Raw genomic sequence first — 25320 nt, 5'->3', positions numbered from 1 at the left:
ACTGAATTACAGATAATTTCCTGTGGTGAAATTTGAAAATATAATCTAAAATAGGATCTTAAAAATCTATAGAATAGTGAGTAACATTAAAATGAATATCGAATCGTTGTTTCGTTGTTAAGTTTAAAGTTCCAGTTATTGACAGATATCAAAATGGCGCCCGACAAGTTAACAGCATCTGTCTACATTATTCTTATTTACTTCGTGATCTTTATTTTACAAGGTAAGATTTTGAAGTACAAATTAAATATTAACTTTTTTGACAATCTAGTTGTCAAACGCATAGTCTAAGTAATTTAACTGACATTACACGAGTTATTTAATTATTGATGATCCGGTGTTTATGTGTCCTATAGCCCCCGTGTTGTCTCAAACAGCGTTAATGAGTCAAAACAAACTTAGTCGAAAGCTTGAGTTGTAACTCGACAGTTTTAGTTAAAGTTAAAAAATAAAATTTGTAAATAAAGCCACTTCGCTTAAACTATGAATGACCCCAAAAACACGCCAACCTTGCGTTCATGACGTGTCATCACGACCCCAGATTATGTAAAGTATTGCATCATTACAAGCCACGCTATGCTCAAAACATGATTGCGACGACCAACGTTTCAAGAGAGAGAGAGAGAGAAATGGGGTTTAACGTCCACTCGACACAAACTAGGTCATTTCGGGACTAACATATGGTTTAATTTTATTTACATAATTCGCTTGCGCGTAGGGGTCTTTAGCAGTGGGAGGAAACCGGAGGACCCGGAGAAAACCCACGAGGTTGGACAGGCGACCCTACTCCTTGCCACGTACAACCGGGGATTCGAAACCACGCCAGTCGACTCAATGACAGACTTTATGATACAGCGCGCGCACGCTAACCATTCAGCCATCCAACCCCCCACCAACGTTTCAAAGCAACCACATAACAGAATAACATAGTTCAAAAATAATATTTTAACTTATGCGAACGTGCTCAGTTTGTATTACCTCTACGTATATTAGGATTTCTTATGCTGGGGGTGCGTAGCTCTAATACGTCGAAGCACAGCGCTCTCACAATATTTATTATTCAAGGAGCTTTAATCTATAAGAAACATAAGTAGCCTACTAATTATTTGACTGGGTTTATAAACGAATAAACATCATAAAACAAATAAAGATATATTGAAATCATAATTAAAACATCAATAACAAATGATCTATTAATGAATAATTGAATATGACCAAGTGTAATTCTAAGCTATTTCACATTATCATATGCCTAAAGAAACATTAATCAATAAGCGAATATAAAGTATTATCATACTATGTGAATAAGTGTAGTAAACTATTTCACATCATAATATCAGGCATAAAATAAACATATATACTAAATAAATTATTAGGCGACACAATTATAAACTAACTCACCTATAAGAAAGATAAGTACTAATTATTTGACGTCGAACTGGGTTCATTAACGAATGAACATAATTGTCCGTATTTTGTCTCTTATATTTATACCCAGTCGCTATCGCCAACTTAATATCTTAATAATAATTAAACTAGAAATATTTGAACATATACATGATAAGAGTTAAACATATAATACAAAATGTGATATAAATTAACATATTTATATTACTGAGACCTAACTCAAATATAGGTACATACTTAATCAATGACTAAGAAGCATGTTAAGTAATATTAAATTATTTTAAGATAGATGTTCAGAAAAGGTAAATAGATAAGACGGTGCGTTCAGATTAGATTAGAACGATCGGGGTTCGGAGTAAAGATTAACTTATCCACTTTAAAGCAATTAGTCAGTTTAGATAAGTAATTACATGTATATCAAAATACGAAAAACGCTTTTATCCGTAAAAGCAAACTATAAATCACACCCCAGTTTAAATTGAATAAGAGACTAATTCAATTAATAAGATGAAAACCTACAAAATATGTTAGACTAAACATAACACTAAGGAATGCACAATTTAAATATAAAATTGTGAACTTAAAAGGTACATATAATGAAATATTAATGCAACACTTCATATAATCCATGGTGAGATACTAAAATATTGAGCGAACACGTCGTGCCAAAAAGGGATTCAGTCGAATCGAACTAGGGATATTTAGCGATTTCACTTGAATCGAACTAGGGTTATTTAGCGATTGACTGGTGAATTTACTGGTAATTTTGAAATTTGTCCAAGTTATGTGAAGTGAATGTCTTATCATGTTGTGTACATACAAATCCGTAATTGTCTCTGGTAGCATAAAATCCCAATATTAAGGGCATAATGACAGGGATAAATTCACATAATGAACCTGTTGTTAATTCTAATATCAATACAGTATGTGAAGTTTTCTTTTGATATAATTTATATGAAATAATAATGAGGAGAATACATCATATTGAATAAACTTAACAGAACGATCCATTTGAAGATAACAGTGACCGCTGAATGGTCTTCCTGTGAATGAAAAAAGAAATAATGTGATGTGATAAGTCTGGGTTGAAGAACAAGTGTAGCTATAATCATTGAAACTTTCTAGCACTTGTACATATTGCTGTGTAGAGGAGAGACCAATCATATCCCATTAACAATTTCATTCATCGTATTTCCCTAATAGATCGAAGTTAACTTTTAGTGAAATATTTCTTCTTTAAGTGTCGTCTTAAGCCATTGTGATTACTGAAAGCCTGTTGTGATTACTAAAATTATTATTATTATTTACCGCAGGAGCTTATTTCTCAGTGCCTGTAACAGATACCGATCTGAAACCTAATTTTCAACCGGGAAACCATGTGGTGGCTACTCCATAAACTATTTTTGAAACTTCTGCGCAGACCGGAAGTGGCCGAAATGGCCAAAATAAAACAATCGGCCATAGTTTCTTCAATTCTTCACCTATTTTAAAACCAATGACATTTTCGAAAACCTTGTGACTTTTCCTGGAAGATAGCAGTTGAATATTTCGATATTTCGAAACTTCGTCGCTGTCATTTTACGTCCGAAAATTTAAAAAAAGTTGTTTACGAGACAATTTTTGTTATTTTTCCAAATTGTCAAGTTTGACCTACATATTTGAATACCTGAAATCAATCCGATTCCGGCAATATTAGTTTCATTCAGAGTTATTGCCCTTTATTTTTCGAATTTTCTGCCCATTTTATAACCCTAAATTTTTTTGAAAGCCGCAATCGATGTTTCTGATATTCCTGGAACATAAAGCCATATGACCATACCGCTGGATAAAGCAATTCCAACAACGATCCGCAAACCGGAATTAGTCGAAATAATGTCTGATATTTTGAAAAAAAAACCCCGCAAAAAATGGATACTTTTTGAAAAACGCGATTTCTCCGTCTGATATCAACGGATTAAACCAATTTACGATATCGTTCGGTCGAGCGGTGATTGGACTACTGTATTATACCTAATTCACACAGATACGATAATCAGATCTCAAAATGTGGCACGTCGAAAATCAAGTATTTTCTGATTTGGAGCCTTTTTGGACGCCTTTATCTCAAAAACTACTGCAACGATTGTTTTTAAACTTCCTCTATCGAGAGTCCCATCGGAGGCCTTGTGCATGAAGCCATCCAATAAGACTTTGAAATAACTGGAATAGCATAAAAAAGGGACTATAAATCGAAAAAATTCGAAAAATCGTGAAATTTTGGGAAATGCTCTATTTTTTTATTTTTTATTTTAACAGATTTTCAAAAAAGGTTATACATTCAGATAGCTGACCTAATTCTGATTCTAACGATGTATAATATGTATTGAGTTATTGAAATTTAATTTTCTATATTTTGACATTTTCGCATTTATGGCAAATTGAACATGGGATTCCTCATGGTGATTTCATCAGATAATGTAATATATCATTATAGAGCCCTGCAATTATTTAATAGCCTAAACCGGTTATTAAAACTATCTCGACAATGATCTGCATACCGGAAGTATTCAAAAATTGAAAAAAAAGGTTAAAAAATTGGCGTTCTTGCGAAAAACCTCATTTCTCCGTCAGATAGTAGCGGACCAAAAGAACTAAAATGTCATTGGATAGCCCCATTACTGGACTATCATATGACATCTAAATGATACGATTTCGATGGTTAGGGAATAAATTATGATACGTCGAAAATCTGGTATTTCTCGTTTTGGAGCATTTTGAGACGCCTTTTTCTCGAAAACGACACCTACGATTTTTCTTACACTTGTTTTACTCAGAGTCCTATCAGTGGTCTATGGCGTGAATCCAAAAAGAAAAGCATTGAAATAATATAGGTGGTCCAAAAATGGCCTCAATCTTTGAAAAAAGTTGAAAAATCGTTAAATTATTGAAAATGCTCTTTTATTTATCGGGGGGTTGTATGGCCGAATGGTTAGCACGTGCGCGCTGCGCTGTATCATACGGTCTGTCATTGAGTCAACTGACGGGGTTTCGATTCCCCGGTTGTATGTGACAAGGAGTAGGGTCGTCTGTCCAACCTCGTGGGTTTTCTCCGGGTCCTCCGGTTTCCTCCCACTGCTAAAGACCCCTACGCGCAAGCGAATTATCGAAATAAAATTGAACCATGTGTTAGTCCCGAAATGACCTAGTTAAACCCTCTCTCTCTCTCTATCTCTCCCCCTCGGTTCCTTTCGATATTGGCATGTATCGGAATATAACTTCATGGATTACGGCCCCTGATTGTACGAAAAATCACGTTTTTAGCTTGTGAACACTGTAGAGGTCACAATTTTTATCCGATTTGGTTGAAGCTTGAAATGTATGCTTATAACCCAAAGATCTCGGTTCCTTTCGATATTCGCACATATCGGAACGTAACTTTCTGAATTATGGCCCCTGATTGTACGAAAAATCACGTTTTTAGCTTGTGGACCCTATAGAGGTCATAATTTTTATCCGATTTTAAAAAAAACGTTTTAGTATATCACCGTTACACCCTAAGGATAGCTGCGTTCGAATTTCGTCCCAAAACTGACAGACAAAATGACCGCCCCTCGTTCTCAAATAGCGAAAAGATATGGTATATCAAGGTTGTGACCCGTAGAGGTCACAGTTTTTATCTGATTTTGTTGAAACTTGAAATGTAAGTTTATAACCCAAAGATCTCGGTTCCTTTCGATATCTGCGCATATCGAATTGTAATTTCCTGAATTATGGCCCTTGATTGTAGGAAAAATCGCATTTTTAGCTTGTGGACCCTATAGAGGTCATAATTTTTATCCGATTTAAAAAAAAAAACGTTTTAGTATATCACCGTTACACCCTATGGACAGCTGCGTTCGAATTTCGTGAAAATCGTCCCAAAACTGACAGACAAAATGGGCGCCCCTCGTTCTCAAATAGCGACAAAATATGGTATATCAAGGTTGTGGACCCTATAGAGGTCACAATTTTTATCCGATTTTCTTGAAACTTGAAATGTAAGTTTATAAACCAAAGATCTCGGTTCCTTTCGATATTTGCACATATCGAATTATAATTTCCTGAATTATGGCCCTTGATTGTAGGAAAAATCACTTTCTTTTTTAGCTTGTTCTCTATCCATCGCTCGAAAATGTGGGCGTATCCTGCCTGGCAGCCGCTGGTTATTTCGAAAACTACTCAATGGATGTTTCTGACACTTCTGGGACAGGAAGTTAAGTATCCAAACAACTTGTTAAAGCTATCCCGACAATGATCCAAAAACCGGAAGAAGTCGAAAAAATATCCGATGTTTTAAAAAAAATTGAAAAAAAAATTAAGATTTTCCCCAAAAACGCGATTTCTCCGTTGGATATTACCAGACCAAAAGAGCTAAAGTATCGTTTGATAGCCCAGTAAATGGACTTTCGATGCTCCCTTCGGGTCTGTTGCCTGAAAGCCGATTCAGCACTGCCATGCAGGTCTAGTTAGGCCTTCATAACTTTTGTCTGAAAGCCTATTGAGATTACTAAAATTATTAAGTTTTCATGGATAGCCCCATTACTGGACTATCACATGGCATCTAAATGATACGATTTCGATGGTTAGGGAATAAATTATGATACGCCGAAAATCTGGTATTTTCCGTTTTGGAGCATTTTGAGACGCCCTTTTCTCGAAAACGACACCTACGATTTTTCTTACACTTTTTTTACTCAGAGTCCTCTCGGTGGTCTATGGCGTGAATCCAAAACGAAAGGCATTGAAATAATATAGGTGGTCCAAAAATGGCCTCAATCTTTGAAAAAAGTTGAAAAGTTGTTAAATTATTGAAAATGCTCTTTTATTTATCGGGGGGTTGGATGGCCGAATGGTTAGCACGTGCGCGCTGCGCTGTATCATACGGTCTGTCATTGAGTCAACTGGCGGGGTTTCGATTCCCCGGTTGTACGTGACAAGGAGTAGGGTCGTCTGTCCAACCTCGTGGGTTTTCTTCTGGTCCTCCGGTTTCCTCCCACTGCTAAAGACCCTTACGCGCAAGCGAATTATCGAATTAAAATTGAACCATGTGTTAGTCCCGAAATGATCTAGTTAAACCCCATCTCTCTCTCTCTCTCTCTCTCTCTCTCTCCCTCTCTCTCTCTCTTTTATTTATCTTTTTATACGCCCACATCTTTTATTTATCTTTTTTTCGAAAACTACTCAATGGATGTTTCTGACACATCTGGGACAGGAAGTTAAGTATCCAAACAACTTGTTAAAGCTATCCCGACAATGCCCAAATGACCGGAAGTAGTCGAAAAAATATGTTTTAAAAAAAAATGGAAAAAAATGAAGATTTTTGCCAAAAACGCGATTTCTTCGTTGGATATTACCAGACCAAAAGAGCTAAAGTATCGTTCGATAGCCCAGTAAATGGACTTTCGAATGCTCCCTTCGGGTCTGTTGCCTGAAAGCCGATTCAGCACTGCTATGCAGGTCTAGTTAGGCTTTCATAACTTTTGTCTGAAAGCCTAGAGATTACTAAAACTATTAAGTTTTCATATTTCATATGAAAGCTTATTGTTTCTGTTAAGATTATTAAGCTTTCATATTTCACATGAAAGCTTATTGTTTTTGTTAAAGTTATTAAGCTTTCATATTTCATATGAAAGCTTATTGTTTCTGTTAAGATTATTAAGCTTTCATATTTATGAAAGCTTATTGTTTCTGTTAAGATTATTATTAAGCTTTCATATTTCATTTGAAAGCTTATTGTTTTTGTTAAAGTAATTATTATTATTTTTTTTTTGTGTGTGTTTTGTCCACAAATTGGATTTTTCAGAATCTAACCATAGAATTTTTCTGAAACTTTTACCTACCTCCCCCTCCCTAAAAAAAAATGGGTGGTGGCTGTTGATTAAATATATTTTCAAAACTTTTTACGAGTCCGAAATTACCGAATTTTACGAACGAAGAAATTGACCTACATACCCATAACTCTGTGACTATGTGACCTATGTTACTATTTTTTTTCTTTGAGTACCTTGAAATTTTTACTTCAAATCTGCTATTTCCGATTTTCGAAAATTACGTCTTTGACATTTTGTCCCGGAAGTAAAACAGAATTGACAACTTCTTTAATATTGGTACGATTTTCATGAAATTTGGAATGTATGTAAACCTCATTAACCCAACTTCAACGATACCATTAGAAATGTCCCAACTTATCCCCCCTTGGAGAAATTAAGGATCAAATTTTTAAAACAAATCGACTAAATATAGGTCAGATTGCCTTGAATTTTTTTTCTGTACTAGCTATGACACTACTGAATCGTACATAAAAAATGGTGTTTGTAGCTCAATCCGGAAGTGCCACCATCTTGAAATGTGAAATATCCTTAAGGCTTTTTTGATATTTTACTTACAGACAAGGGAATTATATTTTCCGAATCCTTGAAGGAATGCCCAAATAATGTAGAGCTCAGTAACAAATTTTTGATATTTCAAAATTTCGAATTTCCACTTTGACGTTTTTCGTGCCAACAAAGTTGTTTACACGACAATTTCTTTCTCAATCTGGTTAAAACACAGATCCTATTTCGTTTTGTTTTTATAGTTAAAAATTTCGTTTTACTTGTCTTTACTACACTTGGATCTGGAAGAGTTGTTATTTAACTCGTGTTCTGAATGGTGTCAGGGATAAGCCAATGAAACGGTCTGTTACGGCGAGCTTTAGGCGTGTTTTTCACGGAACTGTGGGTAATCCACTAGTAACATCAATGTTGATTGGTTAATCAAATGTCTGACGTCAAAAGGGTCATAAGTCAGTCTTTTGACCCCTGACGTGACCTATCGCTATAACTTATCAGATCTTCATGTAGTGTAGGCCATCGAAGGTATAAAAAAACGAAACGAAATATAGATCTGTATTTTAATCAGATTGATTTCTTTCTTAAGATTCTGTCAAACTTATATCCATGAAACTAATCTTTAGATCTGTTTAAATCTTTAACCTGTCTCCCAGAATGGATGATGATTGGAATACATATTTTCGAAACGCTTTACAAATCCGAAATCACCAAATGTTAATGACGAAAGAATTAACCTACATAGCTGTAACTTTGTGAATATTTGACCTATTTTACATATTCATATTTCTTTGGGTACTTTGAAACATTTTTGTCATTGAGTCAACTGGCGTGGTTTCGATTCCCCGGTTGTACGTGACAAGGTGTAGGGTTGCCTGTCCAACCTCGTGGGTTTGCTCAAGGTCCTCCGGTTTCCTCCCACTGCTAAAGACCCATATGCACAAGCGAATTATGGAAATAAAATTGAATCATATGTTAGTCCCGAAATGACCTAGTTTGTGTCGAGTGGACATTGACATTTATTTCGGAAGTAAAAACGAATTTTACAACTTCTTTAATATTAGCATGATTTTCATGAAATTGAGAAGAAAAGTAGACCTGATCCATTTAACTTATACCATGTCTCCCCTTGGAGAAATGAGAGATATTTGGAATGACAGTAGTTTGATGCATTTAACTCGACAAAGTTATTTACGAGTGAAAAATCTGCATTAACAGCTTGGAAATACTCGGAATAAGCCGCCGTTTCGTGAATTGGTTTCCTATTTCCGAAGGTTAATTGCACGACATTTTTTTATCTTAATTTTTAAAACTTACAAACTTGATCTAAATATTCGAATAGCTGAAGTCAATCCGATTCCAAAAATATAAGATTCATTGTAAGTTATCTCAGTTTATTGTTCGATATTTTCCCGGCATTTTTCCAGCCATTTTCTACTCATTTTTTTGATTCTTCTGGGTTTTAAACGACTTGAACGATTTTTCAGAAACTTCTGCAACGGAAAGTAAATCCGGTTTCAACAATACGATCTCAGCAATATCTTTTTTATATTTAGATTACCTTTTCGCCAGGGGGAATGGTTCTCGTTATATTTTAGCAGTCTATTAGTTGACTCGACTTCACTCTTCAGCTCGTTTCAATACTTGCTACGTTAAAGTTTAGCAACCTAAAATTTAAAACGTAGACAGATATCCAGATCATATAGCCATCGCCGTTAATTATATCGATAATTCACCTAATGCAAGTGATCTGGGGATATTAGACTGAACCTCGTAAGTGTCGTAATAATGGGGGGGAGTAGGGAATTCTCCGATATAAAACCTATTCAATATGTTATATTCGAACAGTTTCTGACATTTTTGGAAGTTTCATGTTTGCGCAATATTGTCCATAGCATGGTTTTGATTTTGTCTGATATACGGAAGCACCCGCTGTCCCAGCCAGGTGACTTTATTCTAGCTCTTTGAACTATAGAAATATCTTTCAAGTTTTAAAATAAGAAAAAGAAATGATCCGTATTTTAAACTTCTGGAACGGGGAGTCAATTCGATTACAACAATACAAGTCTCGGTTATTTACCTTTATTTTCCATTTTTTTTTGTTATTTTGCCCAGGTGCAATGTTACTCACTATATACATGTATACGCATAAATATCTGCATTTTCCAGCGTCGTTTCCCCTTGTCCGTGGTACAGAACGGAGGCCCTGACAAGATCAGCTGTCTAATCGTTCGGATGGGCCTATCAACTGAGGACCCGTCTATAAATTGGGGTCCATGTTAAAGATCCCTTGGCAGTTGGAATTCGATATAAGAGTAGGCCATAGTGCCGCTGCCCGGGAAAAATGTACCTCATAGCATTCTGTATAGCGTACGCCTGTCTTAATTAGCGCAGTAGCAGCAGAACAGCAGGGCGTTAAAACCCATTTCATTTCATATTAATAATCGTGGAATTTAGGGTTGTATAATTTTCCAAATGATCATCCTACAACACAATGTACATGTACGAGTTATTTCCCGCCATTTTCATTTCATTTTCTCATCTGTCCCGTTTTTCAACATCTAGATCCGTATTTTAAACTTCTGGAACGGGGAGTCAATTCGATTACAGCAATACAAGTCTCAGTTATTTCCCTTTATTTTCTAGATTTGTTTTTGCCCGGGTGCAATGTTACTCACTATATATACGTATATAACTTCGAGTTTTGATCGATTTTAATAACTCCTTTTCCTTGTTGAGATTCTTTATATAACCCCATGACATGTGACAGAAACTGACCGTGAATATGAAAGCTTTCATATCTGCCTAGCAGATCTAGTTATTATTATAATTATTATTTACCGCGGGAGCTTATTTCTCCATGATCAAAAACAGATATAGATCTGGAACTAAATTTTCTATCTTGAAACTGGGTGGTGGCTACTTGATCGACCATGTTTGAAACTTCTGCGCATACCGGAAGTTGGCGAACTGTGTATGTTGTCCCGAAATTGAAAATGGGCCATGGTTTCGTCAATTCTTTACTCATTTTCAAACAAAGGATATTTTCGGAAACCCCGAATCTTTTCCGAGACAATGGCTATCTCACATTTTTCAGTTTCGAATATTCGTCTATGAGTTCTATCGTTCGAAAATTGAAAATAGGTTCTTTATGAGACGATGTTTGTTATTTTTCAAAATTTATAAATTTAACCTACATTTTTGGATACCTGAGGTCCACCCGGTTGCAGTAATACAAGTTTCATTCAGAGTTATCGCCCTTTATTTTTCGAATTTTCTTCCAATTTTATAACCCTTATATTTTTGGGAAAGGATAAATCGACGTTTCTGAAACTCCTGGAACATAAAGCCATATGGGCAAACCATTGGATATAGCAATTTCAACAACAATCCGTAAACCGGAAGTAGTGGAAATAATATGCGATATTTTTTTTTTAAAAAAGCGCGAAAAATGGGTGTTTTGGGGAAAAACTCGATTTTACCGTCCGATATCAACGGATTAAACAAATTAAGGTATAATTGGGTCGAGCGGCGATTAGACTACAGTATGCAGATACTATGGTCAGATTTGGAAATATGGCACGTCGAAAATCAAGTATTTTCTGATTTGGAGCCTTTTTCGTGAACTATAAAACCACTGAATTACATGAACTTCATTATTATGTGTATTCTGATATTTTAGACATCGAGGCTTATCTTTGTAATACTGGATACACCTACAGTACAAGATACGTTTACTGTTTGCATGGTTGCTGTTCATCTTTCACACACAAATATAAATGCTGTTCGTCGTATTCTAGTTCCTACTATTTTTATACTACCAGCTTCTCGTAAGTATAATCAAAAAATAAGACTTGCTTTAAAGGGAAATCCCACTATATGTTAATTCTTTACCGAACGAAGAGTGTTTATATTTTGAGAATAAGACCAAACGCGATAAAACGCTAAACAGTTTAGTATATTTTAATATCACCGATAATTATTATCCCTTGTGGTTGTATCTACTTTTATTTCTGTTCGCCTGTTGACCGGGTAGTACAAAATAATAATCTGAAGTCCTTGTCAGGTAACCACGAAATTAATACAAACTACAATTATCTAATGGTATTATTTCAGAGCTGGTACGATCATTGGTGTTGTTATATCAGCGTTGGTCGGCTTGGGCGCACTGATTACAATTATAATATGCTGTGTTTGTTCCAAAGCTAAGAGAGGAAGAGTTTTGAGGGCTGGTCCTGTTAACAATACGGGTGTTACAGTTGTCAGTAGTACTGGTAAGGATCGTGTAATAAAGATATTTTAGACCCCTGTCAGATCAAATTAAAATAAGCAATAGTAATATCCAAAGTTTCGTAGAGCGTAACAAGACAAGAATTACGTGTATTAAGCGACGCATTTCGTAAAATAGGGGGTGGGGGTGGATGGCCGAATGGTTAGCACGTGCGCGCTGTATCATAACGTCTGTCATTTCGTAAAATGGATATAAGACTTGCACTCAATACTTTGCAACAAAATATAAAAGGGGCATCATGAGAGATTGGATAACGAGTTGACAGTTCGTGCTATGACATTTAACAAATAGATAACGTAAATAGAATATGCTAAAAATTTCATTCAAATTGCTCCACTCTGAACCGAGATATTAGCTTTTGAATTTTAGGCTAGCCTCGATCAACATTACTAAAGTTTCTGTAAATCTTTCACAATTGAATATTCATCAGTACAGGCAGAAACAATATGGTTTATTGTGATATGGTCACGGATTGAGGGTTGGAAAAAGGAGGTTAAATAAATTACTGACAAAAATTTAAACATTTCTGGATATAAGTAATATATACAAACAAATGTAATCTATTTTTTTCGCAATAGTCGTCTAATACCTTTCTAACGGGCTATTAGGGCGTTAAACCCTATTTCATATCAACTGGTTGAGGTTGGAGTATTATGTTTGTATGTGAATTAATACTATTAAAATTTACGATATCCAATAGGATAGAGCATTCAGTATTAGATTCACGGAGAATGTATAAGAGCACGAGTAGAATTTCATTTTGCAAATCTTATGGCTCAGGGACTTGTTACGATGCATTTACACAATTTGAACTTTAGAGTGTGAACAGTTTGTAATTGTTAAATAATTTTGTAGACTTAAAATGGATAATTAAAGAGCATTGATTGAGCATGTAATGTTAGTGAACTCTTTCTATTAACGTAATAACAGATCAAAATGAGTAAATAATCAGATTCAGGTCACAAAAACGTCTAGGTCTGAAAAGTGTTAGATGTATTAAAATCTGCTTACTAAAAGTATAGCTTCCAAACCTACACTTTTAAAGAAAACAATGCTAACCATAAGCATCCTTACACAGCTGCAGATTTGTACATGTACGTATAAATTTGCTTGAGTGTAGGAACGCGTGAATGGGTACGTTCTTTTAGTGCCTTTAAAAACAGAACGTTTCTCGTGATATTTAATTCTTGTCCCTTGGTCTGAAATATGAAACTAATAACACACTATTCAAAGATAGGTTTCCAGGCAACGAAACATACGCCCACAGCAGCTATATCGTCGGGGCAGTCAACAAGAGTTGTCGCATATTTTTACTTTTTTCGGCAATGAAACATTTATAATACATTAAAATCTGATTAAGAGTAACAACTCATTAAGTAATTATCAAAAAACCATTAGAATTTGTTTGGTTTTTATAAAGTTCTGCCCCATGCTAACGTTTAGTATACGAAACTTTTAACATCATGGATTTAGCTGTTCAAGTCATAAAAATTCATTGAAAATCAATAGGCTTCTTCGTCTCATGACCTTAAACACTGTGTATCAATTTAAAATCAATCGGATATTAACTTTGACCTCTAGAGCGTCCACAAGATTTTTTGAAGTGATCAAGGGCCATATCTCTGGCAGTAATTATCGAAAATCGTTGAAAACCAATAGGCTTCTTCGTCTCATGAACTTAAACACTGTGTATAAATTTAAAGTCAATCATTTATTAACTTTAGCCTATAGGGCGTCCACAAGCAATTGTGGACGCCGGACCGACGGACGGGGGCGACAACAATATATGACCACATTTCAATGTGGGCGTATAAAAATTAGACATCGAGGGTGACCTTCAACAGAAGAACGGGAGAACACGTTCACTAGTCTCGAACATGAGAGAACGGTATCCGTGGTAACACTTCTCCGTTAACATGGCTTCAGCCGTTCAGCCGAATATGGAAAGAGATCACTAAAGATTTCCCCATGACTCCAATGTTAATTCTCGTGTCTTAGACCGACTCTAACCTTTTCCCAAATTTTCGTTGAGTAGAACGCTTTCTACCACAGATGGAGCAACATGTGGCAACCTCTTGCCCAAAAGCACGTATGAGGTTCTTTATGAAGAACTTGAGATACACAAGCTGGAAGTAGAGACAAGTAAACATACAATTTTAGGCCCTACATTTCAACCTAACCAACCTCTCAACTCTTGTATCCTTCCGCATCAGAATTATGAATATTCAGAAAAACCTGGCAGAAAATGTATTTTTAACCCCTTTTCTTCGATTCTACACCTAAAAGTCAACAAAAATCGCCATGTGTTCTGGCAACATGCCGGTGAAAGAAAATCACAATCAAAGAATAACTGCCAAAATGATGGCCCTTTAAGTATACATGCTGCTTTATATACACTGGTGCATCTCTGGTCCATTGGCCTTTTGTGCTAAAATTTAAAAATCTTATTAAAGGCAGTATCTGAGTTCTGTGAAAAAATTAGAAACAAACTAACTACATAGAAAACACTCATAATTTGGAATTTTTTTCAAAAATATAATTTTTTACTGCCATGTCATGAAAAATGTACAAAATTTACATGTAGCATCTTCAAAATACCAATAGTTTTTCACAGACTGGCAAGAAATATATTTTTAGAATCTGTGGACAGTATGCAAACAGGAAAATTGCAAACCAGTTGCATTGATTGTAATATTAGAGATCTATACTGAAACATGTATCCCTACCCCCTTGAACATGCCACTGATTGAATCAATCAATTGCAGAACTAACATTACCAAAGGAATCTGTCTAACAGCTATGTTTTACCATCCCTGACTAACATATGCACATATAAACTAAAATATGTGCAATAAATATTAAATTATGGTTAAAAACAGGCCTTGATGAATGAAAAAATGCCGTATTTGGTCTATGATCACCCCCCTCTAACAGAAGGGTCACAGAATACCCAATTTTCACAAATTTTAGAATGTTTCAATGTATCCAACATCCCAAACCTCAGAGGCATCATACAAATTTGTATTGCAGTCGTTGTGCTGAAGCAAGATGTCTGGAACTTTACATCAATTTCCTGCAAAAATGAAGTCAAAAAAGTAGGAGGCCTGAAAAGGAGAAAAATTAACATTGTATTGTTCTATAAGCAACATAAATGCAACAAACACCACAAATCCTAGATTTTGATAAGAAAATATTGAACTTTCGGCTGACATTTACACATCTACACCAGTTTTATATCAGGCTGTGGTCTCATTGGCCTGAAATGCCTCAGGGTTCTAAATTTGACTATGAACTAAAAAAAATTCTTGAAATGTGCAAAAAAAACTATTTTTTGGTGAAAAATAACATTCTTAGCTGTAAGTCAACCACAAATGCCAAATACTATCATTTAAATGTCAACACAGGTGCAATTAAATCTCTCAAAACACATTAATAAAAAAGGGTGGAGTGGGGCATTTATAGCCTCTCTTAACGGAATGGCGGAGTGAAAATGTCTAGAAAGACTGGAATATTGCTTTCTACATGAAGGAAATGCAAGAATTTAATGTTTCAAAGAAGAAAAAAATGATTGTTCTGTATAAAAGAGTGGCAAAATTGAGCCAACCCCTGTTTAGAACATTTTGTACAAACCCATCTGCTGTACATTATTAACTCAGTGTTACAAATTTTAAATTTTCTTTAGGAAAGCTGGAGCTATTTCTAAACCTGACAAACATCTAAGTTATATGATCAATGAAAATAAGGGCATTTTTAGACATTTTGACTCATTTGTAGTCATGAAAGGATTAATTTCTACATCGAAATGAGAGAACCTGGAGATTTTCTGTTAATATTCCTGATTTTTAGACAAAATTTGGTGAAATTACAACACTGTTCGCTTTATCTGTGCTTTCTGAGGCTGAATAAGCCAAAATTGGCCATCAAAATATTTTACTTACTGTTAAAAATTAAATAATAACTGAAAATTGAGAAATTTGCAATAAAATCACAATTCTTCTCCAAACTTTTAATTTTTTTTTTTAAAAATTAACTTTTTTTAGTATTTCTGTAGTCAAAATATTTTATTCATATTTTCTGAGAATTTAATCTTCATATTTATAAAAATAAGGCAATAGACCGGGAGCCCAGGGGGTCAACCTAGCTGAAAAGTGTACCAATTTTCTCCTATGTGGTATCAATGTATGTATATCTGGTATCATCAGAATGTACATCTGTCGGGTTTCTGGTGGTGGGTGTGGTATTTCACGCTCTAAATGCCATGACCCCCAACTAGGCTAGATAAGCTCAAAAGTGTACCAAATGAAAATCGTACAGCAGTGTACCGTACATCTTCAGGTATTACAAAAACACTCTGACAGACATTTCTAGTGGTAGGGTACCCTGACAGAGCTATGTAATTGCCAGACATTTGTAGTGGTGGGGTATCCCTGACAAGAGTTATCTAATATTTAGACCAAAGCTAGGCTAGATTAGCTCAAATCTGTACCACCTAAAACAGCTTTGGAGTTGTTCAGTACCACCACAGAAGTTATGAATGACCACTGCCAGAGTTTGTGCGGTGGGTTACCCCTAACAGACACGCCCCAAAATGCCACGCCCCCAACTAGGATAACTTCGCAAGCACTGTTCCCGTGTTTTTCGCAAGCACTGTTCCCGTGTTTTAAAAAATTAAATTTTTAGCCAGGATGCGTAGAATACTAATACCTAGCACGTATGGAAGAGGCGATAAACTGCGGTTGAAAAAAATTGATTTTTGGGAAAAAAACCCATTTTTGAAAAATAGAATTGTTCCTGCAACCGCAGTTTATCGCCTCTTCAATACGTGCTAGGTATTAGTAATCCACGCATCCTGGCACAATTTTTAAATTTTTGGACCACGGGAACAGTGCCGGCTAATCTATCCTAGTTGGAGGGCGTGGCATTTTGGGCGTGTCTATTAGGGGTAACCCACCGCACAAACTGTCTGGCAGTGGTCATACATGATCCCTCTCGTGGTACTGAACAACTCCAAAGCTGTTTTAGGTGGTACAGATTTGAGCTAATCTAGCCTAGCTTTGGTCTGGGAATTAGATAACTCTTGTCAGGGGTAACCCACCACTACAAATGTCTGGCAATTACATAGCTCTGTCGGGGTACCCCACCACTAGAAATGTCCGTCAGAGTGTTTTTGTAATACCTGAAGATGTAGGGTACATTGCTGTGCGATTTTCATGTGGTACACTTTTGAGCTAATCTAGACTAGTTGGGGGGCATGGCATTTTCGGCGTGGAATACCACAACCACCACCAGAAACCCGGCAGACTTACATTCTGATGATACCAGATATACATACATTGATACCATATAGGAGACAATTGGTACACTTTTCAGCTAGGTTAACCCCCTAGGCTCCCGCTCTACATATCAGTCACAGCCTTATCACACATAGACAGGCAACAGATCACTGAAGATTTCCCCATTGACTCCAATGTTAATTCTCGTATCTTAGACCGGCTATAACTTTTTCCCAAATTTTCGTTGGGTAGAACGCTTTCTACCACAGATGGAGCAACATGTGGCAACCTCTTGCCCAAAAGCGCGTATGCGGTTCTTCTTGAAAAACTTGAGATACACAAGCTGGAAGTAGAGACAAGTAAACATGCAATTTTAGGCCCTACATTTCAACCTAACCAACCTCTCAAATCTTGTATCCTTCCGCATCAAAATTATGAATATTAACCCAAACCTGGCAGAAAATGTATTTTCAAACCCCTTCCTTCGATTCTACACCAAAAAGTCAACAAAAATCGCCATGCAAAAGGGGGGGAAAGGTAGAGGTAGACTAAAAATAGCTCTGGCCCTTGTTTCGTGGGTAACGGCGTAGGAATATTTGGTGATCTGTGTCCATATGCTTCATCTTGCTTTCCATTCAGATCTTATTTATTACATTTTTTTGTGTCCTAATATATATGCAAAAACGCTGAAAAAAGGCCGACTATCAATTACATAAACTTGTTGGGGTCCTTTCTAACAACAACTTGCATGCATGTATATACAGAACTATATATAGCCTTGGAATAAAGGAAAACTTACTGTCATTAATATGAATTATTACTATATGTTCGTCATCAGAACATAATATATACTTCAACATGTATATGTGCCCTTTGTTAAATTATATTGCATATCAATACTCCTTTTATTCACTTATCCCGACATTAAATATTAGCAGACAAACTGGAACAAGTTGAATTAAATTTATACAATTTATTACTATAACTTCATTAGTACTGTATTACGCATACGCAAAGAGAACGGGAACGTTTTTGCGAACGCATTCCCGGTTGTTCGAGACCGACAAAAACCCGTTCTCCATCTGTTTTCTGTTTCGAATTGTAAGTTATTCGGATGAAGAACCGTGACATCCAAGCCATCATTTGTGTTGTAACCTACCGCCGAATATTGTGCTGGGTCGTTTTAAAAAGCATGAAAAGCATGTACAAAAAACAGCTTTGTCTAAAATTGTATCTTCCATAATATCTTACATCTTCCTTCCAGACCCCCAACTCGGTACTTAAATGTTTTCGTAAACACGTTACAATCAGATCATGCATCAAATCATGCATAACTTCAATCAAGTATCGCGCTGTATAAGAATGTCCTACACTTACAAAAAAATGTGTCGCAAGAACTAAACGAAACGAGATAATGGCCAAGGGCATAAGAGGTAAAACACCTACACAGCCACCGCTATTGATCGAACAGGTCTCAAATTATCTTCCCATCGAAATGATTTCTTAAAGTATACCACAGTTTATATTTTGGAAGACAATTATATTTTATATATGACATTGTAGTCTACTTATTTTCAGTTACCGGTCCGTCTACCGTTTCTTATTGTGGATATGGAAATCCTGGATTCCAACCATACAATGTCCAGACACAGTTCTATCCACCACAGACTCAACAATTACCACCATCTTATGCACAAGCTACTCATCCTCAATACACTGAAGGAAAGTTGATGCCCCCACCACAATCGTCCCAGATGTACAACAATACACCAACTGCGCCACCGTCCACTAATCATTATTCTATGCCAGTAAACCCTGCTTATCCACCACTATACCCAGCTAATGGTACTGCTGCTGTTAATACTATCAATGTTCAAACAAATCCTTACTCCCAAGGGGCCATAGACGCTACCAAATAAGACAAAATACCGTGGGGGTTGGATGGCCGAATGGTTAGCAAGTGCGCGCTGTATCATAAGGTCTGTAGGGTTCCCTGTCCAACCTCGTGGGTTTTTTCCGGGATCTCCTGTTTCCTCCCACTGCTAAAGACCCCTACGCGCAAGATAATTATTGAAATAAAATTGAACCATATGTTAGTCTCGAAATGACCTAGTTTGTGTCGAGTAGACGTTAAACCCCATTTCTCTCTCTTATCTTGGTTTGTCCAGGGTTTGAAAATTATAGTAGGGTTACAGTAATGAAAAAAATGTGCCAAGCTAAAAAAAAAAACTGCAAGAAAACGTTTTATGGTTAGTATATGGTCTAGACAACAACATATTAAAAGTTGTCTGAAATTGAGCTACCGCAAAGGGTCTAAATATGACGTCAAACAAAATGGCCGCCATTTGACCAAAATCCCTTTTTTTTCTGGTTATATTCTATCAATGCTGTTGTTGTAAAAGGCTTAGGTGTAAAACAATGCTATTATAAAAGCAATATCTTAGTAATTCATCACCCTGTGAGTGTTGTGCAGTGTTTCCAAGTGACGAAAATTGTTCCTTTTCGATGGCTTTTTAGCCATTTCATTTGAGGTTGTAGATGGATGGAGAGCATAAATGTGGGCAATTGCTGCAATAGAAATGCCGACGACGATTTATGGTTGGTCTAGACCTATATTATCACCCAAAAATGTCCCAGTCCGAAATCCGTGCCAAAATGGGTCAAATTGACAAAAATTCAATTTCCATCCAATTATCATAATATGATCAAATTTGGTATCAAAATATACGTTTTCGGGGTAACTGAATCCATTTCCATAAATACTTTTGTGATAAGTGTTACCGCTGAGTCAATATTAGGTTATTCAAGATGGCGGACAGTTTTGGCGGGAAAGTTCGAACATTACATAAGGATCAAGTTTGGTGTCAAAATATACGTTTTCGAGGTAGCTGAATCCATTTTTGTACATGTTTTAGTGATTAATAGTGATTCCCCGTGTCAATATAGGAGAAATTTCAATTAGGGATTTAGATTACAGATTAGGGAATGGAGGTTCATGATACTCCTACCTTAAAGCTAATAAATTTTTGTGCACCGTTGTCTTTTACATGGTCTGTAAGAAAGACTAGCAGACGGTCCATTACAACAGATATAACCGGCCGGTGACCGCTGCTACAACGCCTATTTTTTAGATATGCTAAGACGGGACATTTGACGACTGGGCATTAATCTAGTGTCATCTGGTGTCCCTAAACAGATGACACTTATTAATTACTTGCACACCTAACATATTTATAAAGCATCTAGCATTGAAATTGTCCATCACTCGGTGTAACCTAAGCAAAAAATCTTATTGCAGAGGCGTACTCTCCTAAATGCAAAAACAAAAGAAACTGGAAATGGTTGATAACGCTCGAATCCGATGAGATTTCCTACTAGGGTTTAGTGGAGCGACCGGGGGTGGCTATGTACGCCCCCCCCCCCTCCGAAAATGTGCGCTCGGATTTCGACAAAGTTACCTTAAATACTCAAGGAAATGCCCACTCTAAAGAAAACATTATGGCCCCCTTTTCTGCTGCCCTTCCGGATGACATCCAGAATAGATTTCACGGCCAGAATAATATTTCCATAATATTCAGAATCAATTAATTTGTCTTAGTTTTGATTATTTATCTAAATGAATACAGGAAAATTGCAACACGGGCGACGGGAACGTGTTTTCTGGTTAGCACACTCAAGGCCAATACGCTAACCGTCACCATGAACTCTAATCTGTAACCAGTAACTTGATCGTCTTCTCTTTCTTGGGGTTGTGAGTCTACTTTCAATTCCACTCCCTACCCCTCCCCTCATTAGGGAACACAATCGAATGAAACTTGGCAGGTATACCCTTTGTAAGAAATACCAGTCCCTGTTGGTACTTGTTTTTTATTACTCACAGGTCGTTTAGTTCTTGATTGCAGCTAACTACCTTCACGTTCATATCTTTAGGACCTAGTCATGATCATAATCCCTTAACCAAGTGTCAATGTATGGTAGGTCATGACTCACATAAACACCAAATCGATTCTACCATGTGCCACAGAACTCAAATTTTCCCGATCCTGCCCCCTCTCCTAAAGTGCCCTAAGTTTGGTCTGCCTACCCCCACTCGGAGGCCCTAGCACGTCCTTGGCTCATTGTTGAACTTAGCCATGACTTTACACCAAGTTTTATTATGTCCTACATTTTCTGCCATTGAAATTGTTATCTCCGCTCATTATTGAACGTAGGTCAGGGATCTTAATCGTCTCTTTATTGTCGGCCTCCAATACCCGTTATATTTCCGTCATTTTCGGAATGGCGGTAGGTTGTTCATTGTCAAATAGTTCACTGCATATCGGGATCCGTTTGTGTCGCATTACATGTTTAAATAAATTCGCTGTGTGCTTCAATAGGTTTGGTCATCTTGGCTCCACTGTCGATGTTGGTGATCGAAATCAGACACAGTGAGCTGAGAGGGGCCCATTTCATCATGCCTGCTGCCCGCTACGCTGCTTCCGCAATGAGCAGTGGTCGGCCAGAGGGTTTAGTTGATGCTTGATGAATGCAATAGTATTAGATCTGAGGCAGACTCGACCTCTCTTAATCCCCAAATCTCCAATGGGATTTCCACATTTTTTGACCCAGTTAATTACCAAAATGACAAAATGAGTCGAAAATGGAATCAGCTGCCTCCAAAACGTATATTTTGACACCAAATGTGGTCATCTCGTAAAATTCGCATTTTTCCGCGAAAACTGGCCGCCGTCTGGAGTTATTTCCCAATATTGACTCCGCGGTTTAATTATTCACCAAAATGTGTATGCAAATGGATTCAGCTACTCCGAAAGGATACATTTTGATACCAAGCTCGATCATATTATGATAATTGGATACAAACTGACATTGTCCAGTCAAAACCGGCGGCCATTTTGAATTTTGGTCAATTTGACCCATTTTGGCACGGATTTCGGACTGGGACTTCTTTTGGTGATAATATACTCTAGACCGACCGCAAATCGTGGTCAGCATGTCTATTGCAGCAATTGTCTGTACTTTTGCTATCCATCCATCTAAAACTTCAAATAAAATCGCTAACAAACCATCAGACAGGAACAATTTTAGTCGTGACGTCATAACAATCCCTTATAACGCCATGACGACACTGCACAACACTCACAGAGTGATGAATTACTAAGATATTTTTTTATAATAGCATTCATTGTCTTACACCTAAGCCTTCTTAAACAACAGCTTTGATAGAATACGCGCAGAAAAAAAGGGATTTTGGTCCAACGGCGGGCATTTTGTTTGACGTCATATTTAGACCCTTTGCGGTCATTCGGCAAACCTCGACAGATTCTAGGCATCTAATCTCGGCTGTATCACCATCTCCGCCATATTTGAACTATTTTAAAGGTTCCGAATGAAAAATGGCTGCCCCTATGGAGATTTCTGTGGAGAGTGTATTATATCAACAAACGTCACGTTTGGCATTGGGTTTGGGGAATTACCAGGGAATTTTATCAAACCAGCAGCCTTGAGACAATATCTCTGCTCATTTAGGTATATACACTCTACAAAAGACGCAATTTGGGACTTTTTTGTAAAAGCGACACGTTTTCCTGTTTAAAGTAAACCGGCAGCCGCATCGCAAATGTATGGGCGTAGGTACATATCACTTACTGTCATACAGCCGAGATTAGATGTAGGGTAACGGAATCTGTCGAGATTTGCCGAGTGCCTTTGCGGTAGCTCAATTTCAGACAACTTTTAATATGTTGTTTTCTGGACCAAATACTATAAGAAAATGCAATAAAACGTTTTCTTGCAATTTTTTTAGGGTTATTCTACAATTTGACTCTACTATTACAGGAAATGTCCTCAATCAACGGCAGGTAACTCCATACACCACTATAATAATATATTGTGTCAGACCAATAATTGTTTTAAGGTGATCTTCATGTTATTTCTCTATCACTACCATATGACGTTATAGTCTGGTCGGGATAGAAAATTTGTGGGAAGAAATTCCTACCCAAATGATTTCTTCATTTTCTGAAACAACTATGTCCCTAGTGTTCCAGAAAAATTTTCCCCGCCGATCGGAGTTGAGCAAAATTTTTTACACCATATTGAAATTTTGACCCCCTGGGTCAACATAATGAAACTGAAAACCATTTATTACTTCAAAAATATCAATTTTACAGCCTAGAAATGTATTATCAACATATAGGAAAGTGATACCAAGGAATCCAGAAATGGCGTCAAAAATAACGTACGACGTCACCGTGACGCCAGAATACAAAATGGCGGAACTATGACGTCACTTTGATGTCCAAAATTCAAAATGGCGGAGACGTGTTGTGAATAAAGCAACAACAGCAAACAGATAGACAAGAGGAACATTCTGGACATCATAAAATATTCATTCGGATCATCATCAATAAAATCATCAAAATATTCTTCAGTTCTGATTTGTTCTACCCCGTGCCAAATTCATCTTCTAAATCAATGCTGATTTGTTCGCTATTCAGACAACCCTCCCCGTGGCATCCTCCACACGCTTCAACACATTTCAAACCATTCTGAATACAAGAACATGACGAGCATTGGTTTTTCAACGATTTACATTTACACCGGATGAAATTCAGAACGTTGTCTGGTGCTGATGGAAGAATCGTCGCGATGGGAACGTATCTATGCTCTATCACTTGCCAACCCCAATTCACAGGATCGACGCCATCGTCTAGTTCATCCCAAATTCTAACCTGAACATGAACGCGGTGAGCATGCTGCTCGGCCGCGGCAGCTGTTGGAGGAAGTCTATTGATTTGAATGGAAATTTTTTCAGCGATCATAGCTTTGTAACTTAGGTACCGGACTTTAGTCAGAGATATCTCATTTTTGTGACCATACATTACACAGAATAACCTTTCTCCAGCTTCAGATACTTCGGACTGGGAACTTCCAGGTGAAGCTATTGTCTTGCTAGCTTCTCGAAAGATGTCACTGTTCGTATGTTTAAGAAGTCCCAATTTACCGAATCCGAAACAACCAGAAGTGGTATCACACCCAGACCAGGCGTGAATGAACAATAAATTGTCTAATACAGTTTTATCCATTGCGCTGCAGACTGATTTTATGTCATAGGTGTTCCGCTTTTTGTCCAAGTGGCGAAGATGAATTGTCGCCATTTCTGCTTTCGCGTGGTGCAGTAATAAGACCAAAATATCTGTGTCATTGGCAACTACCGTAACAGGTTGACAATTTCTAGCGTAGTCAATACACGTCTTAGTAATAGTGACATCTGCATCACCATTGCACCATTTTGTCGGGACTCCATGGGATTCAAGATCGTTGACTACCTGATTGATTAGACGGATTTTGTTTTCAGTGTTGGCCAGAAACTGGGCTTGACTATAGATAACTGTGGTGTCCGATTTCAGAGAAATGTCACTGCTCCTATATTTAGACGTAGCAGCTCGGCGCTCGTGCTCATGATCCTTAATATTTGGTTCATAGCCGTCGAACACGACGATTGGCGAGGGAAATCTTTTTACAAATGACCGATAGTTTTCTAAGATGTTGGAGATATTCGTACCCTTATTCCACCTTACAAAATTAATTAGCAGACCTCCATCAATGACAGTTATTTCACTGGTGAGCGAAGTGTTCGAAACGGGTGAAACGTTCTTGAGCAAATGCTGAGCGAGATCGGACTTGGTTACATGTCGCATGAAAGCTCCTGCAAACAGTGAGGACGGGAAGGCACTCAACTCATATTTGAAGAACTGTTGAATATCTGTATCTGTCCGCTGTGCCACCGTAATACATCTTTGAAAAAGAACTTCTGGTTGCACTCGCACTGTCTTGCCTTGAACTTTAACACCTGGCTTCAGGTCATCCAGAGTCTTCACGACACTAGATCGTCTGATCTTTGCTTCCGAAAAAATAACGTTGTTAAGAGATTCTTGGATCTTGTATCCGATAGTTACGGCGTCATCACAATTTATCCCGTCACCGGATTTGGACGTCAACC

The 25320-nt window shown here is 37.0% G+C and overlaps 1 long non-coding RNA gene across 2 annotated transcripts; it reads left to right on the top strand.

The window, feature by feature from the left end:
- On the top strand, positions 1-23743 carry LOC126828445 (uncharacterized). Of its 2 annotated transcripts, XR_007683073.1 has the most exons (5): positions 1-223; positions 11437-11584; positions 11871-12028; positions 18897-19163; positions 23489-23743. It is a non-coding gene; the product is annotated as an uncharacterized LOC126828445 (long non-coding RNA). The 2 variants fall into 2 exon arrangements; XR_007683072.2 differs by lacking the exon at positions 23489-23743 and having other exon boundaries at positions 18897-19709.
- Positions 23744-25320: the final 1577 nt, after the last annotated feature.

The sequence above is a fragment of the Patella vulgata genome, chromosome 7 (genome assembly GCF_932274485.2).
Source record: "Patella vulgata chromosome 7, xgPatVulg1.2, whole genome shotgun sequence".
NCBI classification, from domain to species: domain Eukaryota; kingdom Metazoa; phylum Mollusca; class Gastropoda; family Patellidae; genus Patella; species Patella vulgata.
This window is presented reverse-complemented; position numbering and strand designations above follow the sequence as displayed.